This window comes from Arachis hypogaea, chromosome 12 (assembly GCF_003086295.3).
Source record: "Arachis hypogaea cultivar Tifrunner chromosome 12, arahy.Tifrunner.gnm2.J5K5, whole genome shotgun sequence".
Classification (NCBI taxonomy): Eukaryota; Viridiplantae; Streptophyta; class Magnoliopsida; order Fabales; family Fabaceae; genus Arachis; species Arachis hypogaea.
The window spans coordinates 86,669,910-86,693,426 of record NC_092047.1 but is presented as its reverse complement, the minus strand read 5'-3'; the positions used below and the strand labels follow the sequence as shown (position 1 = coordinate 86,693,426).

Below are 23,517 nucleotides of genomic sequence, written 5' to 3'. Positions count from 1 at the left end.
GTAAGAACATAATGTGATAAATGATGAGATTTAAGATGACTGTGTGTGGCCAAAATAGTCGGAATGGCAAGGTCTGGATGTAATCCCGCTTGCATAATTAATTTGAACATGCGTTCGGATAGCAAGTTAGGGGTGGAAGTTCCCTCTCTTGTCGTGATATGGATGTGGGAAAGGTGGAAAGGCACTCTCGTTCGTATTGTATCCCCCACGTTTTTCTCTGGTTGCAAGGTGGAAAGGCACACTCCTTCGATGTGGAAAGGCACTCTCCTTCGTGAAACCTCCAGGAGAAGGTGGAAAGGCACTCTCCTTCGTTTATGATCCCCTTGGAGATGCGCAACCTAGAGACCAATGTCTGGGTTAGCTACGAGATGTGTTGGGTTCTGACAAAATAACTGACACGTGAGCTCACGGCCAGTAGGATAGACATTCATCATATGCATATGTGTGCTTTGTTTGCTATGCCTTAATTGAGAATGCCTAATTGATTATATTCTGCTAATTATTGTAATTGTTACTTGAACTACTTGTTTTCCTACCTGTGCTTGCCTTGTCTGTTTGTTTTGTCTATGCGAATCATTGGAGATGGAGGTACGGAGGTAAGGTGGACAGGTTTAGAGTTAAGATTAAAGTTTAAGCTAGGTTTAGAACTCCCTAGAAGACCACCCTCTTTATGATTTCTGTTTAGTGATTTTTAAGCTTTGTAACTTGAGAGTCGGCGTTCTAAGATTGCCTCTGGCATTCCCAGGACCTTATATATTATATGCGTAGCACCTTCACCATGCTGAGAACCCCCGGTTCTCATCCCATACTGTGTTGTTATTTTTAGATGCAGGTCGAGCAGCACCTCGGTAGGCGTCTGAAGGTTCTGCGGCGAAGTGGCTTATTTTGGGATCTTCTTTTGTTATTTTGATATATATATATATGTGTGTGTGTGTGTGTGTGTGTGTGTGTGTGTGTGTGTGTGTGTGTGTGTGTGTGTGTGTGTGTGTGTGTGTGTAGTTTCTCCTCTTGTAAGTAAGAACACCTTGTTTATGTACCTCCTAGAGGTTTTATGCAGAACTAGAATTTTGAACATGTTCTTTTGGGTTATTATTATGTATATATATGTACGTATATCATCTGTACATATATGTTATTGAACTTTAGTTTTCTTCTCACGCAAGTAACCACGTTTTCTGAGAGTTGCGCTTTTTTATTTTTGCGGTTTTTGTTTTACCTATTTTTCAGGGCTTCTCGTTAAATATCTCTTTCGTTATATATATATATATATATATTCTTACTTTTAAAGGTCGTAATACCTTACTATCTCAGTCTTATGACTTAAGCATAGGATTAAGTATAGTAGGGTGTTACATTATGGTATCAGAGCAGTTCGTTCCTATAGAGCCTGAGGATGGACTGATTATACTTCTGTGCATTCTCTGTGTATGTGTCTATGTGCTATTAGGATATCTAACTGATATATGTGGCACAAACGTTCATGAGCATGCATTTGGGACTTAAAGCACTGGACTTGCGACATTGAGACTAATCAACTTGATATCACTTGTTTGGTGTGTATAGGGACCAGATGTTGACTCACGAATGCGGACGCGGGTGAGGTAGAGGTAGAATAGGCAATGCTATGCCTGAAGCGACAGGAAACAATCCTCCTAACCCTGTAGACTTCATGGCCACCCTAGGGAATATGGCCGCGGTGATGCAAGCGACAGCTGAAGCTTTAGGAAACTAAATAAACAATGGAAATAATGGCAACAACGGCGATGATGGTCCTATAACGCTTCCCTCCTTCCTGAAGGTTCATCCTCCGACCTTCAGAGGAACATCAAACCCTACCAATGCGGATAACTGGATACAAGCTATTGAGCGAGCGTTACAGGCTCATCAGGTTTCTGAAGAACAGTGGGTTGAGTTTGGAACCTACCAGCTGCAAGGTGAGGCTCAACATTGGTGGCAGGGCATGAGGCGTATTCTGCAGCCTGATGGGGTTGTAATTTCTTGGAAATTGTTCCGAACAGAGTTTTATAAGAAGTACTTTTCCAGTTCAGTCAGAAATGCTAAAGAACTTGAACTGCTTCAGCTGAAACAATGGCAGATGACTCTTACTGAGTACACTAGCAGGTTTGAGAAATTGTGTCATTTTTCACGAATTTGTCAAGGAGATCTTGAGGATTTTTGCTGAGTGGAAGTGTATCAAGTATAAGGGAGGCCTTCGGAGCAATATTCTGAGCTTCGTTGCACACATAGAGATCTGGGTATTTTCTGAACTTGTGAACAAGAGTCGAATAGCTGAGGAATGTGTAAGGAACGCAGCCGTGGCAAAGCATGATAACTGGGAGTCCCACCGAAGAGATTACCATCAGGACTTGGAACCAAGGAGTCAAGAATTCAAGAGGAATGAGAACTATCGACCCAATAGGCAGCATAAAAACAAGCAAGGTCTATGTTACCGATGCGGATCACCCGGGCATCTAGTTAAGGGTTGTCCTAACCCACGTGGTGGAAACTCATAATGCAGATCGATCACAATCACCAAGTTAAAGTAATTGCAATGATTGAATTTAAGGAGAAATGTAATATTATAGGATACCATGATTACTCATAGCCTAAGATAGGGAAGAAAGACTTAACAGTGAAATGTCAAACCTAGTATAGGACTTAGAACCAAACTAAATCGTTTCAAGTAGGGTATTGCCGTCAAAGCTTGCAGAGCTTAGTGAAGTTTTGGTTTTCGTTGGACGAATAATCAAGATTCTTAGAGATGAGCAAATTATGGGAAATAAGGTAATAGTTTGTTCACGTAAAAGGGCCCAAGATGATGGTTGGTCACCAGAAAGATGAGGTAAACTGAAACTGATACCTGAAATTTTGTTTGCATATAGGAAGTGAGACATCGCACTTATCCATATTTACAATAAACTAGAATTGTAGGTGTCAAACTTAATAACCCAAGACTGCGAAAAAGAGGCATGACACGGATTTAGCTTTTAGCTGCAAATTACTCAGGTGGCGAGAGAGAGTGAGTAGCGAAAGACTTAGAACTGAGGATCAAATCATTCACGGTTATCTTGTGTACCATAACACCGTTAAAATCGGCAGAGCTTGGAGAGTCAAGATGAGATGAGTGATAAAAACGAATTCCGTTTAATGAAGTGCTCCCCGTATGAAATACCGGTGATGTCAGATAAAGAGTAAGATAACGACAGAAAGATTTTCGATAATCAACTTACTACCGTTCAATCTAAAAGCCAATTACAATATTATTTTTGTCAAATCGTCCGTGTACCATGGTTACATCACAAATCAGCAACCCAAGCATTTTCATACTCATTAATCGAGCTTATTTCAACACTATAGTTGGTTATTTGGTAGCTCTCTCAATCCTATTCCTTAGTCCATAGTTTTGCTTAAATTTGGAAGCCCTTTTAACAATTGGAGTTGATAATTCTTTTAGGTTGCTCGAGCCCTCCATGCTTTACTACACATTTTAACTTAAATACAACTATGTGCTTGCTCGCGACTCACACACGGCCAGCCTTCACCACGATCAATCACAAATTTGCCCTTTACAATGCCATAAAACAAACCAGAACCGATCTTACCCCAAGCCTATTCGCTAATTCCCAACTCTTTTAACTCTCGTCCTTTGTTCCTACGAAACAATTATAAACAATTCACGATTACTCGATAAGCTTGTCGACATTCGTAATGGATCACTTATTTTCCCAACACTATTTTGTACTTGCATGAGCCTTGTCTAGGCGTACTTGTGTAAATCCTAAACTTGAGAAATTCGCCGTGAGTGGAGTTGCTCACCTCCGTAATCTGCACTCTCCAGAAGTCAATTGAAGCTTACTTGACTCGATATTCCCTGTTCTCTCTCTATCACAAGATCAAGCTTAATTTCCTCCCACAATGCACTTTGATTTTTCTCTTCGTGAATGTTGTCATTCAGCTTGTATTGTTTCTAAATATAGCCATCAAGGCAATGACTCATTAAGAGCGAAACTTTTAAAATACGAAAGATGGAATGTGGAGTATACCACAACAAGAAGAGATCTGGAACTTTAATTTTTGCCTACCGTATTGCCTATGGTTCAATCGACGCGTTAAGATGCACTGATTACTTAGATGCCCCAATATAACAAGATTTTGAACTTTGAGAGAAGAAACTAACCTTTGTGTCGAGATTCATTACATCTGAACCTAATGATACATGAACCAAGAACTTAGGACGTGAATGAATGCAACCTTATGGTGCCATGACGACGCCCCGGTAGAAAAACTTTTAGCAGTAAACGAAAGATTTAATACCATTAGGTAATTGTGAATCGAATGACGAAAATCCATCCATCTTTCACCTATCGGAGGGAAAATGACCAGGCTATATATTAAGGTGGCGCGGTACGTTAGTCACTCTGATATCAACCCGACCCCGAAAGATTGACAAATACCTAGGTCCTAATTTGAAAACCGAGACAATAGAGAAAAGGTTAGTGAAATTCAAGCTAAGATTCCAACTACGTGATCCCAACCAAGTGATTAAGACCAAGGAGTATTGAATCCGGAAAAAAACGACTACCCACACCTCTTTTCAGATAACTGAATCTGAATTTTGAGGACAAAATTATTAATTAGGTGGATAGGATGTAAACCCCGAAAAATTAGCAAATAATTAGTCAATAAATTAAATTTTAATAAAGAAAATTAAAAATATAAATCTAATATTAAAATAGGATATAACTCTTCAAAACAAGAATTTTGACACTAATTTTAAAGAATTCAGTCTAAGATTAGGTCGAACGGGCTGAATCGGGTGAATCGGGCCCAAGGCCCGATTCAGCCCAATAGCTTTTAAGGGACACAGCTTCCCTTCCCTTCTCATTCCATTTCACATTACAGAATTTGGAGAAGGGGAAGAAAAATTCACACTTCCAAACCCTTGGTCAAAAAATTCAATCCACCATAACTTCTTGCTCCGAGCTCCGATCGTCGCACCGTTGGCGGCCACGCGATCACCACGTTGAGCTCTACAATTCCATCGAATCAATTTCTTTAGTAAGTCAACCTAACACTCCAGCCTCTCCACCCCTCCAATTTTCGAAAATTAGTGAGAATCAATGTTGAAAATTTGTGATTTTGGTTCTCTAGGTTCAAGTTTAGCTTGAGGAACTTGTGAGCCTTTATTCAATCAAGATGTATTTAAAGTGAGGTTCTTGAATTCTGACAATTTCCATTTATAAGAGCTTGGGTAATGAATTTGGGTGTGATACATGTGAATTAGGCTTGTATATGTGTATGTTGAAGATAATTGAGTACAATGGAGGTTTGGTGAAAGATTGGCGCTAAAGCTTTATTGAATTTGGACTTGTGGGGGCTCTGTGTGTGACCTTGGTGAGTTGCCTCAGGAAATACATGGAAAAGCGGCCAAGGTATGGTTTAGGTTTCGCGTGTTTAATATATAAGGTTGTGTGAAAACTTAGGCTAGAGAACTATAGGATAAGTTGAAAAGGGTTTTATGCATTAAATGGCTAGTCTTGTGATGTTGATGATAAATTGATGACTTGGATTGTGTTGGAATTAATGGTCATGAGATGAATGAAATTAATGTATTAAATGGTTGGCTTTGTGATGATGTTGGTTTTATTAATGCTTGAGCTTGTATTGAAAATTATGAGTATATGAGATGTTGACATTGTTGGATATGTGTTCTTGGAATTGCTAATGAAAGGTTGATGATGGTTTTGATATATGTTAATTGAATTTGGTTGTTATGGCTTTTTGAGTTAGTTAAAGATGATTTATGAGTGGTTATTAATGAATGGAGGAAATGGGTTAATGAATTTCAAAATGGAAGCTTATGGTTGGAAATAGTGAATTTATGATTAGTGTATGAGTTTCATGTATTGGTGTGAATATTAAGGTATTAGTGGATATTATTAATGATATAGGGGTTGATATATGGTAAGTGTACAGGTTTATTGGGTAAGAAATGTGACTTTTGGTAAAAATGGGGTTTAGTGTAATTTGGCAAAAAGTAACTTTTAATGAACTTTGAAAGTCTATAACTTACTCCTCAAAATTCGAATGCAAATGAGATTTGTTTTAAATTAAAGAAGGTTTTAAAAGCTTGAAAATGATATAAGGTTTGTGGAAAATCGAATTCTGTAGAGGAAGATATGGATACCGGAAATTTGGTGCGAAAAATTGAATTTTTAAATGTTGCAGCAGAATCAGATTTTTTAATGTGTGCCCACACACACAGCTGTGCGCACGCACCCAATAGAAGCAAAAATTCACCTGTGCGTACGCACGACCTTGTACGCATGTACACCTGGTATTTTTCATAAAGTGTGCGTACACACGCCCTTGTGCGCACACACACACCAGGATAAGCCTTCTGTTGGTGGCGTTAGCACAGGTAAGGCGCATGTACACTTAGTGATGTGTGCGCACGCACACATCCGTGCGCACGCACACGTTCTGCTTTTTCTAAGTTGTGCGCACGCACAGGTGGGTGCGTACGCACACGCCCTGTTTTTCAGTAACTATGTTTTTATGTTCTAAACATGATTTTGAACCCTAAACCCCCTATTTTTACCCTGTTAACCCTAGATTTTGCTAGTGAGATTAGTAATTAGCAGAAGTTAGGAATTTGAGATAACTTGAGAATAAAGAAAAGAGGTAAACAAGATGATTTGTGAGGGAAATGGTGTGAAGCTGAATGAATAAACGTGGCTATGGTTATAAAGAATGAATGTAAGAACATAATGTGATAAATGATGAGATTTAAGATGACTGTGTGTGGCCAAAATGGTCGGAATGGCAAAGTCTAGATGTAATTCCGCTTGCGTAATTAATTTGAACATGTGTTCGGATGGCAAGTTGGGGTGGAAGTTCCCTCTCTTGTCGTGATGTGGATGTGGAGAAGGTGGAAAGGCACTCTTCTTCGTATTGTATCCCCCACTTTCTTCTTTGGTTGCAAGGTGGAAAGGCACACTCCTTCGATGTGGAAAGACACTCTCCTTCGTGAAACCTCCAGGAGAAGGTGGAAAGGCACTCTCCTTCGTTTATGATCCTCTTAGAGATGCGCAACCTAGAGACTAATGTCTGGGTTAGCTACCAGATGTGTCGGGTTCTGGCAAAGTAACCGACACGTGAGCTCACGACCAGTAGGATAGACATTCATCATATGCATATGTGTGCTTTGTTTGCTATGCCTTAATTGGGAATGCCTAATTGATTATATTCTGCTAATTATTGTAATTGTTACTTGAACTACTTGTTTTCCTATCTGTACTTGCCTTGTCTGTTTGTTTTGTCTATGCGAATCATTGGAGATGGAGGTACGGAGGTAAGGTGGACATGTTTAGAGTTAAGATTAAAGTTTAAGCTAGGTTTAGAGTTTCCTAGAAGACCACCCTCTTTATGATTTCTGTTTAGTGATTTTTAAGCTTTGTAACTTGAGAGTCGGCGTTCTAAGATTGCTTCTGGCATTTTCAAGACCTTATATATTATATGCGTGGCACCTTTACCATGCTGAGAACCCCTGGTTCTCATCCCATACTGTGTTGTTGTTTTCAGATGCAGGTCGAGCGGTACCTCGGTAGGCGTCTGAAGGTTCTGCGGCGAAGTGGCTTATTTTGGGATCTTCTTTTGTTATTTTGATGTATATATATGTATAGTTTCTCCTCTTGTAAGTAAGAACACCTTGTTTATGTACCTTCTAGAGGTTTTATGGAGAACTAGGGTTTTGAACATGTTCTTTTGGGTTATTATTATGTATATATATGTACGTATATGTTCTCCGGCCAGCTTTGGCTTTGCATGCTGAGTCAGGAGCTAGTTATGCTGTGTTCTTAGCCCTCTACTCGTATCATCTGTACATATATATTATTGAACTTTAGTTTTCTTCCCACGCAAGTAACCACGTTTTTTGAGAGTTGCACTTTTTGATTTTTGCGATTTTTGTTTTACCTATTTTTTAGGGCTCCTCGTTAAATATCTCTTTCGTTATTAATATATATATTCTTACTTTTAGAGGTCGTAATACCTTACTATCTCAGTCTTATGACTTTAGCATAAGATTAAGTATGGTTGGGTGTTACATTAATAGTTTGAATCTATCAATTCCACTAAGAATTTTTTTTTTCAAGGAAGCTGCTTTGATTAGCTCTGATTCAAAATCCTTGATTTTCTGGTCTGATTGAAGAAAAAGAAAGTGAGACCTCAGCTAGCTCAAGATTTAAGGAGCTGACTTTGTGAAGCAAGCTCTAGGTGTGGAAACAGAACTAATACAAAAAGAAAAATCAATTCAGTTTTGAAAGGAATGAGAGAGAACCCAAGAGAAGGGAAGAGATAAACCTCACAAATCTAGGTTTGAAGTCTTAACAAGCATTGTACCTATACAAAAAGGAGCATTCCACCAAGATGAAAAGCTACATTTGAGAGTTCAGAATTTGGATTCAGTTTATAGAGTTTGAGCTATTCAACATCATCTCTTTTATGGTCTATCATTGAATATTTTGTTTGTATGTTTTATCTTTCTTTGTTTCTATTCAGTGAAAAAAGGCATTCATGTGAGGCATTAAGAAAAAGCGATTGAGAGAAAAGGCAAAGAGAGAAACTTGGAGTGAAAAGTCATTAGTTATGTCTGATTTCTTTTGATTGTATTTCTGGTTTGTGTCTTGATATCTGAGTTGTATCCCTTGCTAAGTTAGGTAAGCACTTAGTGTGTTGAGAGTTTAGGAAGTTGCCTAGCCAAGTCAAGTTTATGTTAAAACTTGATTTGTCCCTGATAGGATTAAGTTGAATCCTTGGGAATTGGTGTATGTAATACTTGAAATGATAGTGAAAATTCCACCAACGTTGTGGTGGAGACTGGATGTAGGTTGCATTGCACAAGGCAACTAAACTAGGATATATGGTTGTATCATCTTTTTCTTCCCTGCACTAATTCTATTTTTCACGATCTATGAGACAAAATAAAATTGTCTCCTGTATACACTACAAAAAATATTGGTAAAAATGGCACTAATTTTATGGCGAGTTAAAAAAACTACCATTATATTTGTTAATTACGGCGGTTCTAATTTATGCCATAATACTCATGATTTTTGTGGCGACTTTTGTTAATTGTGGCTTTTGGAACTGCCATAATTTTTTTTAACTTGAGTGATGTTGCATATGAGAGTGTTAGTATTGTTGCATATGAGAAAGTGAAGATGATGTCACTGACAAACCCTAATTTCTTGCCTTTGTTCATCTTCTACTGATTTGTCATTCAACTCCTCGCTGTCGCTCCTCATCCCCTTGTTGCAGCTCATCTCCTCGCTGCTACAAGCAACGCCATTGTCGTTGCCTTCATTGAGCTTCTATGATTTGGCTTCGATCTGAAGATTTGTCAACGTTCGTCGGAGCTCCGATTTCTTCGTTTCTTTAATTCACATATTCTATCTCTCTCTCTCTCTCTCTCTCTCTCTCTCTCTCTCTCTCTCTCTCTCTGACGTTTAGCTTCTTCTCCTCGGAGCTCCGAAAAAACCACCACAGTCACCACCAGCACTAAGCTTCACCATGGAAGGCGGCGGAGCAACGCTATCGGATGTTTACCAAAGCGCGAAGAAGCTCCTCAATACGCGCGACGACGTGGAATGCCTCGAGTGCCTCGACTACTCCGCCTCCTCCGATCTCTCCCTCTCCCTCTCCAACGACATCTCTCAGATCCAATCCCTATGCGTCCAGATGGATCGATTCTGGCGCTCCACTGCCGCCAAATCTCAACGCGATCTCTGGAAAAGGTTCGTTCCGAAGCATCCTCCTCCTTCGCCGTTTTTTAACCTATTCTACATAAGTTCTAATCGAAAATTTTGTTATGCTTGTTATTAGGCTATGATTGTTCTGAAATAAACGCAGTATCTGCAATCGATGAAATAAATTGCCTTTTGGTTGAGAGGTAAAAGTTTAATTCCTTTTGGTTGAGAAGGTAAACATTTAATTCCTTTTGGTAGAAAGCTAGGTTCTGTTTGTTGGGAGAAAGAAGGGATTGAGGGAGGTATGCTAGCTTTTCCTACAAATGAATGAATGGATTGTATAGTGATTATTCTGCAGATGCTCACCACTTTATCGACTTATGGTAACATCCTTATGATTTTGCAGAGAAAAGCATAGCCTTGAGAAAAACTAAGTCTCAAATTTTTACAAACAGTTCTGTAAGTTTAAGTTACTATTTCTATACTTTAAAATGCATTCATTTTAATGCATTTTTCAAATGCATTTTTCATCAAGTTCTGTTTCTACTCTGTATAATTTTGACATAGATGCTGCAATTGAAAGCTTTAAAAATGCACTGGTCTTAGAGCCAAATGATGGTAAGTTGTGATTTTGTATAAGGCCTTAGTTAGACAAGAACTACTAGTGTACTTATATAGGTGGACATTTAATTTTGTTACTTACAACTGGGATTAAGAAGGAACTTGCTGCTGCCAAGAAAAATGTGAGTGTATATCTAAGTTGAGCAAGCTTGAAGGTGCATTATAAGCGTATTGCGAATTTAACTGGTTATATTATATTGTAGGTTGCTGATAGGCGTGACCAGGAGAAAAAGGCATATAGCAAGGAGTTAAAATTACAATCAGTATTGCACTAATTTCCTTTCTACTTTATTTTGTTTTATTATGTTCTAGATTATCTAATGTATGTACTACTATATGATAGTATCTTCCCAGCTTTGATACTTGCTTCCTAAAAATGAAAAGATCAAGAAATTAGGAGAAAATATGTTAATATAAGTGGAAACTCTACTGCTTCAAAGCCCTGAATATCTGGTATGCATGTATGCTATGGCTGTCTTGAAACTTTATCTTTAACGTCATCAAGTAAGTTTTTCAATTGAGAGAATCCAATTCTATGCATGTGTATATGAATCTACAATATGTTTCTAATAGAAGTAAATTTTCATTAACAAGAAGAGAAGGATGTTACATGAGGAAGAGAACATGAGAGGTTTTCATGATTGAGGCATTGGTTTTCATTATTAGTTTGAATGCTTATATAGTCTTCTTATTTTCTTGGTTATATAGTCTTCTTGTTTTCTTGATTTTATTGGTTTTCATGATTAGTTTGAATGGGGTGTATTCAATAAAAATTGTTAGTTGCGCTCACTATGTTAACTCTCTGCAGGCAAAACAGAAAGAAATAGCCGAGTCTGAGAAGGAAGTATCTAATCGAATCAGGAATCTGTACAAGAAAGAATATGCAAGTATGTTCCTAGTGTGTGCATTATTGGCTACTTGTTTTAGTTTTCCTTGCCTTTCCTGCTTTGCTGAACGTGAATATCCTTTAGTCTACCTGATTTGAATCTTTCTCAACCTTTTAACATACATGTTTGTTTTATCCAAACAAAATGCTAATATAACTTGATAAACATACATGTTAATGTTAGATTAATGAACAATGTATTGGAATTCTATAGAAAAACAGAGTAGGCAAGTACGGTTGTGCACTAAAACTCCACCTTCGAGTAAAAAAAGATTCTGGGGAGGTAACTAGTTCACTCTACTATTGTGCTTTATATTTTATTTATGTTTCATCAGGTTGCACTTTTAGTTGTTTAATCTTTGAGGATCTGTTGTAGATGGACCATGTTACAATGTGTCAAATTTGATGAGCAACATAATGAAGAAGTCAAAGATAGAATTTCTAAAGAGGTAACTTATAATGCTAGATAGATTTATGTGGTTCCTTTTTATTTTTCTTACTTCTTTTCCCTTTTCAGATTAGAAGCTTTGATTCTATCTAACTCTTCATGAAGAATTGAAGGGTTTAATTGATGATGGGTAGATATTAGCTTATCCTAATTTATACGTGTATTATATATATTATTGTGGCAATAATGATAGATGGATAATTAGTCTTCAATTCTAATGTTTGTTTCGCCGGCCTGAGCATAAATTTTCTTGATCCCTTAGCTTTTTCATTCATTGTACTGTTTTAATTATTAAGAACCCAAAATGCCTAACTGGCTACCTAGTGAGTTTAATTTAATTTAGATGAATAAGTGAAGGTAGGTTAAGTTATGTCTAATTTGTGATTAATTTGATGTTAGTAGTGTTTAGATTGTGGCAGCAAACTTTTGGTGATGATGAGGGTCCACTGAAATGAAACAACATTGTGAAATTCAATTTCGTAGTAATGTGTAGGTCATGGTTTAAAGTAATATTAATGAAGACATGCCAATACCATTATTATACCATCAAACACGGAGCATCTCACTGTTCCCTAAGGTTTCCTTCATTTTTTATTACAACAATAATATATAGTTCATGATTAACCTTCACAAATACTATCATTATGTTTGCTACGTGCTAATATTTCAATACTTTTCCCTTAATTAACAATAACAATAAACTGTTTGTTAGTTTTTAATCCTAATAATGTAGGAAAATCCCATACCTCCCTAATAAGTTGCTTGGTTAAATTTATTTTGTGTTGTCCAAGTTAATGGTTTAACTAGTTTAACTATTAATTGTTAACTCTTTGATTCTTTTTTTTTTCTTTTTGTTAAAATATTGTTTCTAATGACATCTTTTCATTGTTATAATTTTAATTTATAACGGCCGGCTTGATAGAAATTCCATGATAGGAGAGGTTCCTACAAATCTTTGTAAGAGATGAGTTTGGATAATGAAGTTGGAGTGTTGGAGCAAGAAACAAAGATGTTGGAGCAAATTCCCGAGATGAAACTCACACAAGAGACCAAGAAACTAAGGCAGGCTTGTTTTAAAGTTAATTACAAAAGGAGAAAACTTTTGGCCTCCAAATCTTATTCATTATCACTTAGCTAAGCTATTTGTCTTGTATATTCATATTCTAAGTAGTAAAAACAACACTTATTAGATGGTTTAAATACATTATTAGGTATTAACATAGTTTAGGGAATTGGATGATAGATTTGACTGATTAGTGTTTATTGCAATGGTTGTATTTTGGCAAGTTTAGTAAGACAAGGTTTTGTATAGGAGTTATTACTTTTGATTTTTAATAATAAAAAATTATATATTATATTAATATTTTGTTTATGAGTTATATAATATTTCATTTATGGATTATGATTTTTTTTTACTGTGAAATTTTAATCACAATTATTTATTTAACGCGATAAAAATGACGGTTCAAAAATGTCATTTTAACCAACTAAAATGCTACTGTCAGGGTAAAAATGGCGGTTCAAAAATGCCGTTTTAATCAACTAAAACGTCACTTTGTCAGGGTAATAGTGGCGGTTTAAACCGCCATTTTAACCTATCCAAAAACCGTCATTTTAACCAACCAAAATGCCACTCTGTCAGGGTAATAATGACGGTTCAAACCGCCGTTTTAACCTATCCAAAAATCGCCATTTTAACCCTGGAAATAACGGCGGTTTGAACCGCCGCTTTAACCTATTCAAAAACCGCTGTAATAACCAGAATGACGCCCAGAATTGCATCGCTTTACGAAACCGCCATTATTAGTAATAATGGCGGTTCAAACCGCCGTAAATACCAAAAAAAACCGCCGTTTTTACCAGAATTTTTTGTAGTGATAATATATCTCGCAGACAGAACAGAAGCTAAGTTGCATTTTCTGGTTTGAGGACTTATTATTCAAGATTAAAAGAAGGCCATAAATTCAACCCCCCTTCTCTAGGACATCAAAAACCTTCAACCTTATATTTATATTGATTGATTTAAGGGTTGACATTTAAAAGGGTATTATAATGTATTTATGCCTACTAGATTTATAATTTTCATATATTTTTGTAAAAAAATTCATCTTTCTTATAGTAATTAGTTCTACAAATATCTCACATTTTTGTTTTGATGGTTAATAAACACAAATATAATTTAAAAATTTTGTAAATTATTATCTAATATTTGTTCAAGTGTTTAAAAATATTAAATAATAAATTTTGTTAAATAAATAAAGCAAACTAGGAACTTGAAAAAGCCTACATACAAAAATAATTAGATCAATTAGGCATACTTTATAAATGCATCTTCACAAAGGATTGGTTTCAGAGATGTTTTTTTCTTTTTGGAATGTGTATTTTGACTCCAAAAGTATTATTAAACGTTCTCAACAAACTAAATGTTTGAAAAGATTCTCTCTCCATTGTTGTGTGATGTACGAAACTTATTATATATGCAAATGAATAATATTTTCAACTCGAGAAGCAAGCATTTTTCATAGGAAAAATATAGGTGGACAATTCTGTTATAAGCCAACTCAACTAACTCCTCTATAATTTTTCAATTTTTCAAAAAAAAAAATCTACCAAAAATGATCCTAATTCTAATTTCACTCCCACTCATCACAAAACTATAAATCATAATCTTTCTCTCCCAATAATCAACGATGCACCTGCCTCTACCCAACGCCCCACGCTGTTGCGGCTTTATCGTGCCGCCGTAGCACCGTCACTGCACCGTCCTCGCATGCCATCACTGGTCATCCATGCATCCTTCTTTGCCACCTCATTCGTTATTCATGCAGGGAAGACAACTACCATTGTGCCTCTGCTTCACCCTCCTCGCGTCCCATTGTTCATCGTCCGTACAACACTCTCGCATCATTAACACTATCGTTTAATCCGCACTACTCGCACCCACGTCGCTCGCCTGTCACATCCTCACCGCTCGCTACTCTCATCCCCATCGCTCGCATCCCCTGCTTCTGCAATTCTATCCACGCTCAAACCGACCCCTACCTCCGCGCCTCGTACGTTTTAAAAGGTGCACAAAAACTCCTTCCTCGCCAATTGCAAGGGCTCCATAGACAAGGTAACGCCGCCGTCGCATGCAGTGCCATCCGTTTTCGAACAAAGCGCCACTGCCACATGAAGCGCCCTCCCTTCCCGACAAGGTATGTTTTTGTATGTATTGAGAGATTATGCTCATTAATACAGTATTTCTGCTCAAAATTTTATTGATCTGAGAGTACATTGTCCAACTTAAATCTATGGACTCTTATTGAAAGCTGTAACGATGTGGAATGTATGCTTATGTTGTAAACATATCAATAAAGGCATCCAAAATATTAACTACATGTTAGTTGAGTTTGAAATAAACAAGAGTACTTGCTTAAGAAATTGGGGATTGGGAATTGGGGATATTATTTTGTTAAGGTACTTCTTAATCTTGTAATTATATATGTTTTCTTTTCTTATTAATGCCTGGTTTGATGAGCTTTCCATTCACTTTGTATTTTAGGAATTTAGGCTTGATAAGATTGCTTTTTAATTTGCAAGGAGAGCATTTGTTTCTCTTTTGGAAGAAATGAGCTATTAAGGTAGTCCGATTCTACTTCATTGTTAAGTAGTATGTCCTATTGTGTGGTTTGAATTTGTTGTAACATCGAAGCTGGGTTGAGTTGAAAAATTGAGATATACAATTATCAGCTCTTTTATAGGTTTCAGGATGTTTCTTTTTGAGTTATTGGATATTTTTTTTATAGGGTTTCAGATGTTTCTTTGATTAGATCATCATATACGGTTTCGAATGTTTCTTTTGTTAAACTTTAGATGTTTCTTTCGGATGTTTCTTTCGTAATCATTAGATGTATTTTTCTATAATTGTGCTAAGATTTTTGAATGGTTGCTAAAATATTTCATAAAAAAATGGGCTATATTGAATACTAAAATGCACCATCTAATGACGTAATCTAGCTTCCTTAAGTTGTGGATGTTTTATTTTTTGAAGTTTTGGATGTGTCTTCTTCTATTATTTGGAATTTTTTTAATAATATTTTAGATGTTTTTTTGTCTTGAAATTTTTTTTATAGTTTTGGATGTTTCTTTTTTTATATTCTGAATATTTCTATTTCGTAAGTTTTGAATGTTTCATTTTTTTGTGTTTCGGATATTTCTTGTTAAAGATTCTGGATTTTTTTGTTATTGTACATTTGCAGAGGAAAAAGCATACAAAAAAAAAAGAAGAAGACATTTAAAAATAGCTTTTGGATGAGTTTCTTATGAGTTGTAATTTGTGCTTATAATGTACAGTTGATGGTTGATGTCCTGAGTTTGGATTCTCAAAATTTTTCATGATGTACAGTTGGGTTTAGAATTAAGTAGCTCTTATCCTAGAGAATTTTTAGATTGTTATTTTGGACATTTACGAACTATAGATTTTTATGGATGTTTCTTTTACTGTATATAATAGAAAGAAACATTTGAATTATAATAAAAAAACATTCGAATTAATATGAAAAGAAACATTCATAATCCTTTGAGAGACATTTTAAATTTGTTGCAAAAATAACTTAATTCACAAATCAAGAATGGTAAATAACATATTATTACATAACGAAATATCTAAGTAATACAAAAGAAACATCCATAATCTTTTGAGAAAAACAACCAATTTGTAACAAAAATAAACTAAATGTTATATAAAAAAATGAGAAAAAACATCATAGTATTTGTAAAATGAAACATCCAATTAGTACAAAAGAGCAATTCAAAAACCTACCTTGAGTTGAACGTCCAAGTTTGAATAAAAAAAAAACTAATATTTTGTACATCAAACATGCTTTAAAAAAGACAAATCGACAAATAGAAAACATCTTTATACTCCAAAAGAAACATCTTTTTAATTATTTTTTAGTATACATTTGCACAGCAAGAAGCTTCCCTTAAAGACAATTTTTTCTTTGGATTATTTTGCTTGCTAATCAATAACAAAGGCTTATATTTGACATAACTTTAAATTTACAATTTAAACAAGTTTAACATTATTACCATCTTTTAATGTCAAGCTTTGGGAAAAATATCAAAATTATGAAAACATATACGAAATGATGGAGTCAGAGAATAAATTATGGCAAGCATAAGATTATAAAAGGTTTAATATGCTTGTTTTTCATATTATTGGCACTGGATCTACAAGCAAAGATTTAATACATTCTTTATTTTTTCTTCAGTATGAATGTAGCAATCTTTATCTTTGTACATCACGTCCATAAAAAAATCTAAAAAGCTATCAAAGAAACATCAATTTATTCTGAAAGAAACATCCAGTAAAAAAACATTTGAATTATTGTAAATGAAACATCCATTTATCATGAAAGAAATATCTAAAAAATCATCTGGTATCCTATACTAAGAAATAACCATCTACAATAAAAAAACATCCATATAGTATAAACGAAAAGAAACTTCTAGAATCCTATACGAAAAAATATCCATTTGCAATAAAAAGAAACATTCATATAATAACAAAGAAAAATCAAGTAACCATGTGATTATTCTCTCATATGCTAAGTTGTAACCATTAATGTTATACTTATAAAAATATATATAATTATCCAAATAAATAAAAAAGAAACACCAGCTAAGAGCAAAGAAAATTCGTGATCCTATACTAAGAAATGTCCATATATGATAAAAAGAAACATCTAGCTAAGAACAAAAGAAATAACCATTTACAATATAAAGAAACATCCATCAATAATGAAGAAACATCTGCATTTCAAAAATTTATAATCATCCATTTGCAATACAAAGAAACATCTATCCAAAGAGCTACGAAACACATGTTTAACAAAGAAACAAACTTTTAAAAAATCACCAAATTAAACGAATTTCTTGTTTCCCTCCAATAGACTGTTTAAACAAAAAAAAAATAGGTACTGGGCACAAGCGTCGTTACTTGGTGGTGATTTTTGTTGCTTCATGGAGAGGATGTTCGACACTGGGCCAGCGAGGGACAGAAACGACACAAGGGGGCGATTGCGTGGAGAAGAAGTTGGGCGGAGGCAACGACTATGCGACGGGTCTGCTTGGGCAAAGGCAACAACTGCGCGATGGGTCAGGTTGGGCGGATGCAGCAGCGGCGCCAAGGGTGCGGACGCGGCAACAACTGTAAAACTCGAATAAATAATAAATAGATAATTAATTAATTAATTGCAAGTGAGAAAAATGGGTTGAAAAATTTAAAATTTATAATTTGAGAATTTACCAGTAAAAATTTAATTTAGAAAATAAATTTGGGCGCCAAAATATAATTAATTGTGAAAAAATACGTACCGGCGTTATAATTAATTATACAGACTTAAGTCTGTCCGGTACTATATATGAGAGAATTAAAAATATAGGATTGACCATAAAAATATTTAGAATAAAAACGGAATACTTATCTTAAAGATTTTGGTCCTAGGTGGGGTCAAGGAACAAAAATTACAAAATTGTCCCTCACTCAAGGGATAAAGGGCATGACTCACCCCTCCCCCTTTTTACCCAAAATTTCATAAGTTTCATAAAGAGAGGGATAGAGCCATGAGATTGAAATAAGAAGAGATCCCTAGTTACTATTCACTTCACCCATTCAAATCTATTTTTCTCTCAATTCGGAGCTTTGGTCGATGATCTGTTTGCGACCACGCGATCTGATGAGCGAAAAGTGAAGCTCACAGATACCGACAAGTGCACTGGATTATTCAAGTAGTACCACAGTAAGTGGATATCATTCTCACGAGGATTAACGAATTGAACATACAAATATCGAGTTAAACTACTAATTAGATCAATAAAACCTAAAATTGTTAAGTGCTGAAATCTTGAAGACTTGCTAGAAAAGTAAAAGCTTGAGGAAACTTAAAACTAGGGTTTTGAATTGCTTAAGACAGCACATGTGATTGTTGGAGGAAAATATATATGATACGAAAGTCAAGGGATTTGGGGATGCTTAAGTCTTTAGAAGAATTAAACTTTGTTTTCTCTATTCAAAGCAAGAAAGGATCGTTCACGACGAATCTTAATTAACCGATTTTCAATTTCTTGGCTCCTCGGTTTCTCCTCAATTAATCAACAGCCAATGTCTTGGTCAATCGACTAACCAAAAAGGTTAAGTGCAAAAACCGATTCAATTCCACATAAGATTCACTTATTCAAGAGTAGTCCTCAGGTCAGATTATATGTCACGTATCCAAGCTAGGCTTGTCCAATTGAATCTTATGCGGAAACATAATTTTTGAAAATCGTCCTAATCCAAATTATATGTCACGTATTCAAAACTAGGGTAATAAAAAATTGTGTGATGCATCGCACGCTTTAAAAATGCTATGCCTAGTCAATTTAGGAAGCCATGTGAAAGAGTTTTCAAGCACAAATTGGATATAAGATCTGTCAAATCAGTAAACGAATTCAAAACAGGATTAGCACACCTTCTGGCACTACTAATCCTTTAAGGATGAAGAATGAAATACTCAATCATATACGGATCAATGCAAGCTTTAAAACAGAAAGAAACTTAGATTAATCATTCATAGAAAACAGAAATAGTGCCTCTAACCCTTTGAGAAGGAATTAGTGACTCATGGAGAATGCAAAAACTCAAAGATGAAATGTCTGCAGAGGAAGTCAGATGCATTCCTCTGTGAATGTAATTCACTTATTATAACTCGATTTTCCTAATTCAAATTCAAATCCTAATCTTATCATAATCAGAATAATTAGGATAATCTCTAACTAAATTCAAATCTTAAATTTCAAAACAGAATCAAAAGAAATTCAAAACTAATTAATTACAGAATCTTCTTTAATCTTGAATTCAAAATCAAATCTGAAGGTTGGACTTGTGATGAATCAACACTGGACAAGGCAATCATGGGCTAGTGTGGCACGCCCATGACTCCCGTGGCACGCTTGGGTTGGAAGACATTCCCAGGGGCTTGTTGGGCTAGGGAGTGGCACGCCCTCTTTCTTGAATGGATCCAGGAGCTTGACTTTAATGAGGCATGCACGCCCTCTTGTCTCGTGGCACGCCCTTGACTTGAATGGCTTCCAGGGGATTGAAGTGACTAGGGCATGGCATGCCTATTCCTTGGCGTAGCTCACCTTCCTTGTTGTATTGCTCCTAGGGAGATGATCTTGGCAAGGCATGGCATGCTTAGATTGCACCGTGGCATGCCTTCCTTATTGGCTTGGAATTGACTAGGGCGTGGCACGTCCAATGCTTGGTGTGGCATACCCTCCTTGATAAATTGCTCAAGGAACTTGTTTTTGGCACGCCTTCTTTCTCCTGTGGCACGCCCTTGCTGTTAATCATGGGGCATGGCACGCTCTTTCTTGGTTGTGCTAAGGCGTGACATGCATAGTACCTGGCATGGTACACCAGATGACTCCTCTCCAGGGCGTGGCATGCACTGTCCCAGGCGTGGCACGCCCCTGCTTCCTGATTCAGGACGTGGCACACCCTTGTTCTAGCTCTCCAGGGCGTGTCACGCTTCTTTTATGCAATCGTACATGGCTTGCATGGCTTGATCCTTGTGTTATTGGCTCTGATTCTTTATGCTAAGCCTTGCTCCTTAATCAACCTTCAATTTGCTACTTGATTTACCTTTCTTTTGATCATAGTTCCTTGAAAATAATTAGCAAACACCTTAGCAGCACAAGATACTTAAAAGTGAAAAGATTAGAAGATAAAACTGTAATTAAACCTAAGAAAACAATAAATTAAAGCAAGAAAAATAAATAATGATACGAACGCATCACAACAATAAACTTAAAGCTTTGCTTGTCCTCAAGCAAAAGGAAAAGAGAAGAAAAGAATTGAATGAATGAAGGAGAATTGAATCTTCTTGAAGGTCACGCTTCTCTTGATAATGGGATTTAGCAAGCCACGTGTAAACGAATTCTCTTCTTGCTTAATGAATCTTGAAGTCTTGAGAGTGAAGGATCCTTTAGAACTGAGACTCGGATGATATTATGAGATCTTTTCCTTTTAGCTTTGATTGATCATTGAATCCTTTATTTATGACAAAGAGATCTTTTCCGTTGACAACTCTAAGTGTTCGTCTTAAGGCAACTCTTGATAGTGAGTTTTTGATCGATAATCCCTGACCAGTTGGCCCAAGTTACCAGGTGATAAAACACCCCATGGATCTAGTTACCCAAGTCTCTCCTTAAATACTTTAAATTCCAAGACATTGATGTCCAGAGCCTCTTTGGACTTCTAAATATTTTGTCTCAAGAGAACTCTTGATTGTGGACTTTCGATCGGTAATCCCAGATCAACTGGCTGAAGTTACTGGGTGATAAGATATCCCTTGGATCTAATTACCCGAGCCCTATCCTTGGACAATCAACACCACAAACACATAACTGAGCTCTTTACCCATTGATGCTTAGAGCTTTGCAACTTTGATTTTCTTTTGATCTTTTCATTTTTTTTCTTTTCTTTTGTTTTTTCTCTTTTTCTTTTTCTTTTTAATTCAAGCCAAGGATCTTATTTTTCTTTGTTTAGAGACCTCATAATACTTTTCTAAGCCTTTGCTCATGGAGAACCATTCTTCCCTTTCCTTCAAGATCATTAACCTTTAACCATAATCCATAGAATGTAATCACACAGTTATGGACCACCACTTTTCATAAGAGGACTTTATTCATTAGATTCAATATTTCTTCCACCAAACAACACTTTCTGCATGAGGTACAGAAATCTTGGAAGATAAGCATAGTAGTAAGCATAGGTAGTGCAATACGGGATTCAATAGGATATAGACATAAGGTAAAGGAAAGACAATACAATATTGTAGAAACAAAAGATAAAACTAAAATACAGAGAAGAAAGATTTAAAGAAAACCACCAACCATAATAAAGTGTGAATTCACTAAGGATTTTCACTCGTCACCATCTTCATCATCAGTCTCAACATGTCCCTCGGGAGTCCATGGTTGCCACCTTCCTCGATATGCTCACTGATGTGTTTGCCTTACGACTATTGTATCCCATGCCCTTCTATTTGCAGGCTCCGTTCTTTGGCGTGCAAATTCTCTATGGCAACGTTCAAATGAGGGAACATTCGGATGCACCTGCACAATAAAGGCACAGAGATATGATGTTATGTCCAACATGTCCAATTGAAAGCCTTGAAACTCAACATACAATTGCTCAAGGTTGACCGTAGGGGACAAAGGTGACGAATATTGACTTGGTTCAGCTTGATATGCCCGTCCTTGGGGTTGTGGTGAAAGAGCAGGAGGTGAAGGAGGAAGTGGTTGTGGTACTTGCTCCTCTTCTTGGACTTGCGCCTGACGGTGAGGGCTCCTTCTCAAAACCTTTCTTGTGCTTGCTTCTGTGATTGGTCTTTCTACAGGGATGGGAACATCTTGTCCAATTACTACCTTTGCGGCTTTACAGAGTCGATAAATCAAGCTTGGAAATCCAAGATATGTCGTTGACGCTCTACTCTCTGCAATATGATATATGCCCTTTGAGATGAGCTTGTCAACTCTCACTTCCTCCCCCTGCATAATAGAGTGAACGAGAATAGCTCTCTCAACAGTTACTTCAAAGTTATTGGATGAAGGAATTAATGATTTCTGAATAAATTCAAACCATTCTCTAGTCATCGGGATGAGATCACTTCTCCTCAGTTGGTTCGGCCTCCCCTCGGCATCATACTTCCAGTCTGTATTTGGCTCGCGAATGTTGGTGATCACATCTACGAGTCTCGGGTTTGTTTTGACCCTCCCTTCATAAGATGGTGCTTCAGAAGAGGAAGAGGGGGCTCTAAGGCAGAGGATTTTGTGAATGTGTGGTGGGCTAAAATGATTAACTTTGCCTCTTACAAAGATTTTGCAATTGGGTGTTTCTTTTTCTGCCTCAGCATCAGTCGTCCACAAATTGGAATAGAACTCTTGAATCATCAATAGTCCAACTCCTTGGGGTGGGTCACAGAGCTTATCCCACCCTCTTCTTGTTATCTCACTCTGGATTTCAGGAACAACCACTTGTGAGGATTCCCAGTCAGTAAATCAATCCTCATGGAATTTAGATTTGAATCTTGTTGAATCGAATGAAGAACTGGCTACCTCTTTTTCTTTTCTTTTCTTTGATGTTGAGGAAGGCATTCTCTCATAGAGCTTATCCCACTCTCTTTTCTTTTTCTCGATTTTGTTTATCTTCCTTTACAGGCTCATAGTTATATCATTATGCTTTGAATATTGTGTATGTATCTTTTTTTTAGGTGTCGTAATGCCTCACCACCTCTAATTTATTACTATAGCGTAAGATTTTATGTGGTAGGGTATTACAACGACGATGTACAAAACTGGCTTCGTGTGGGCTACGGTTGTTGGTGCTCTACATCTGAAACACAGCTTCTAGATGGAGAAAGGTGTTGCCGGAACTGGTAGGTAGATAGCGGCGTCACTAAGTGGACTCCGGCAGCAGCGTCGATCAGAGTGGGAGGAGAGGGTCAGTGATGGAGATGGCATGTGAGAGAGGGTCAATGACACAATTATGGTAAAAGGGGGGAAAAGATGAACGACGCTGTTGTGGTGGTGAAAAAGAGGGAAGGTGAAAAGTGATATCTGAATTATGGTAAGAATGGGTAAATGAGGAGATGATTTTTTGTTGTAGTAGGCTTTGAGGTTCAACCCAATAGAAGTTGGCAGGAGTTGACTAGACTCCTGTTAATTACTTAGTGAAATTATTTTTTATATCCATATTAAAATGTTAATTACCTAGTAAAATT

The 23,517-nt window shown here is 36.5% G+C and overlaps 1 long non-coding RNA gene across 5 annotated transcripts; it reads left to right on the top strand.

The window, feature by feature from the left end:
* Positions 1–9,102: 9,102 nt before the first annotated feature.
* Positions 9,103–13,065, top strand: LOC112727633 (uncharacterized). 5 transcript variants are annotated; one of them, XR_011868692.1, is made up of 9 exons: positions 9,103–9,797; positions 9,886–9,952; positions 10,156–10,208; positions 10,317–10,492; positions 10,574–10,633; positions 11,179–11,257; positions 11,471–11,539; positions 11,633–11,705; positions 12,641–13,065. It is a non-coding gene; the product is annotated as an uncharacterized lncRNA (long non-coding RNA). The 5 variants fall into 5 exon arrangements; XR_011868691.1 differs by having other exon boundaries at positions 12,627–13,065; XR_011868693.1 differs by lacking the exon at positions 12,641–13,065 and adding an exon at positions 11,774–11,949.
* The last annotated feature ends 10,452 nt before the right edge of the window (positions 13,066–23,517 follow it).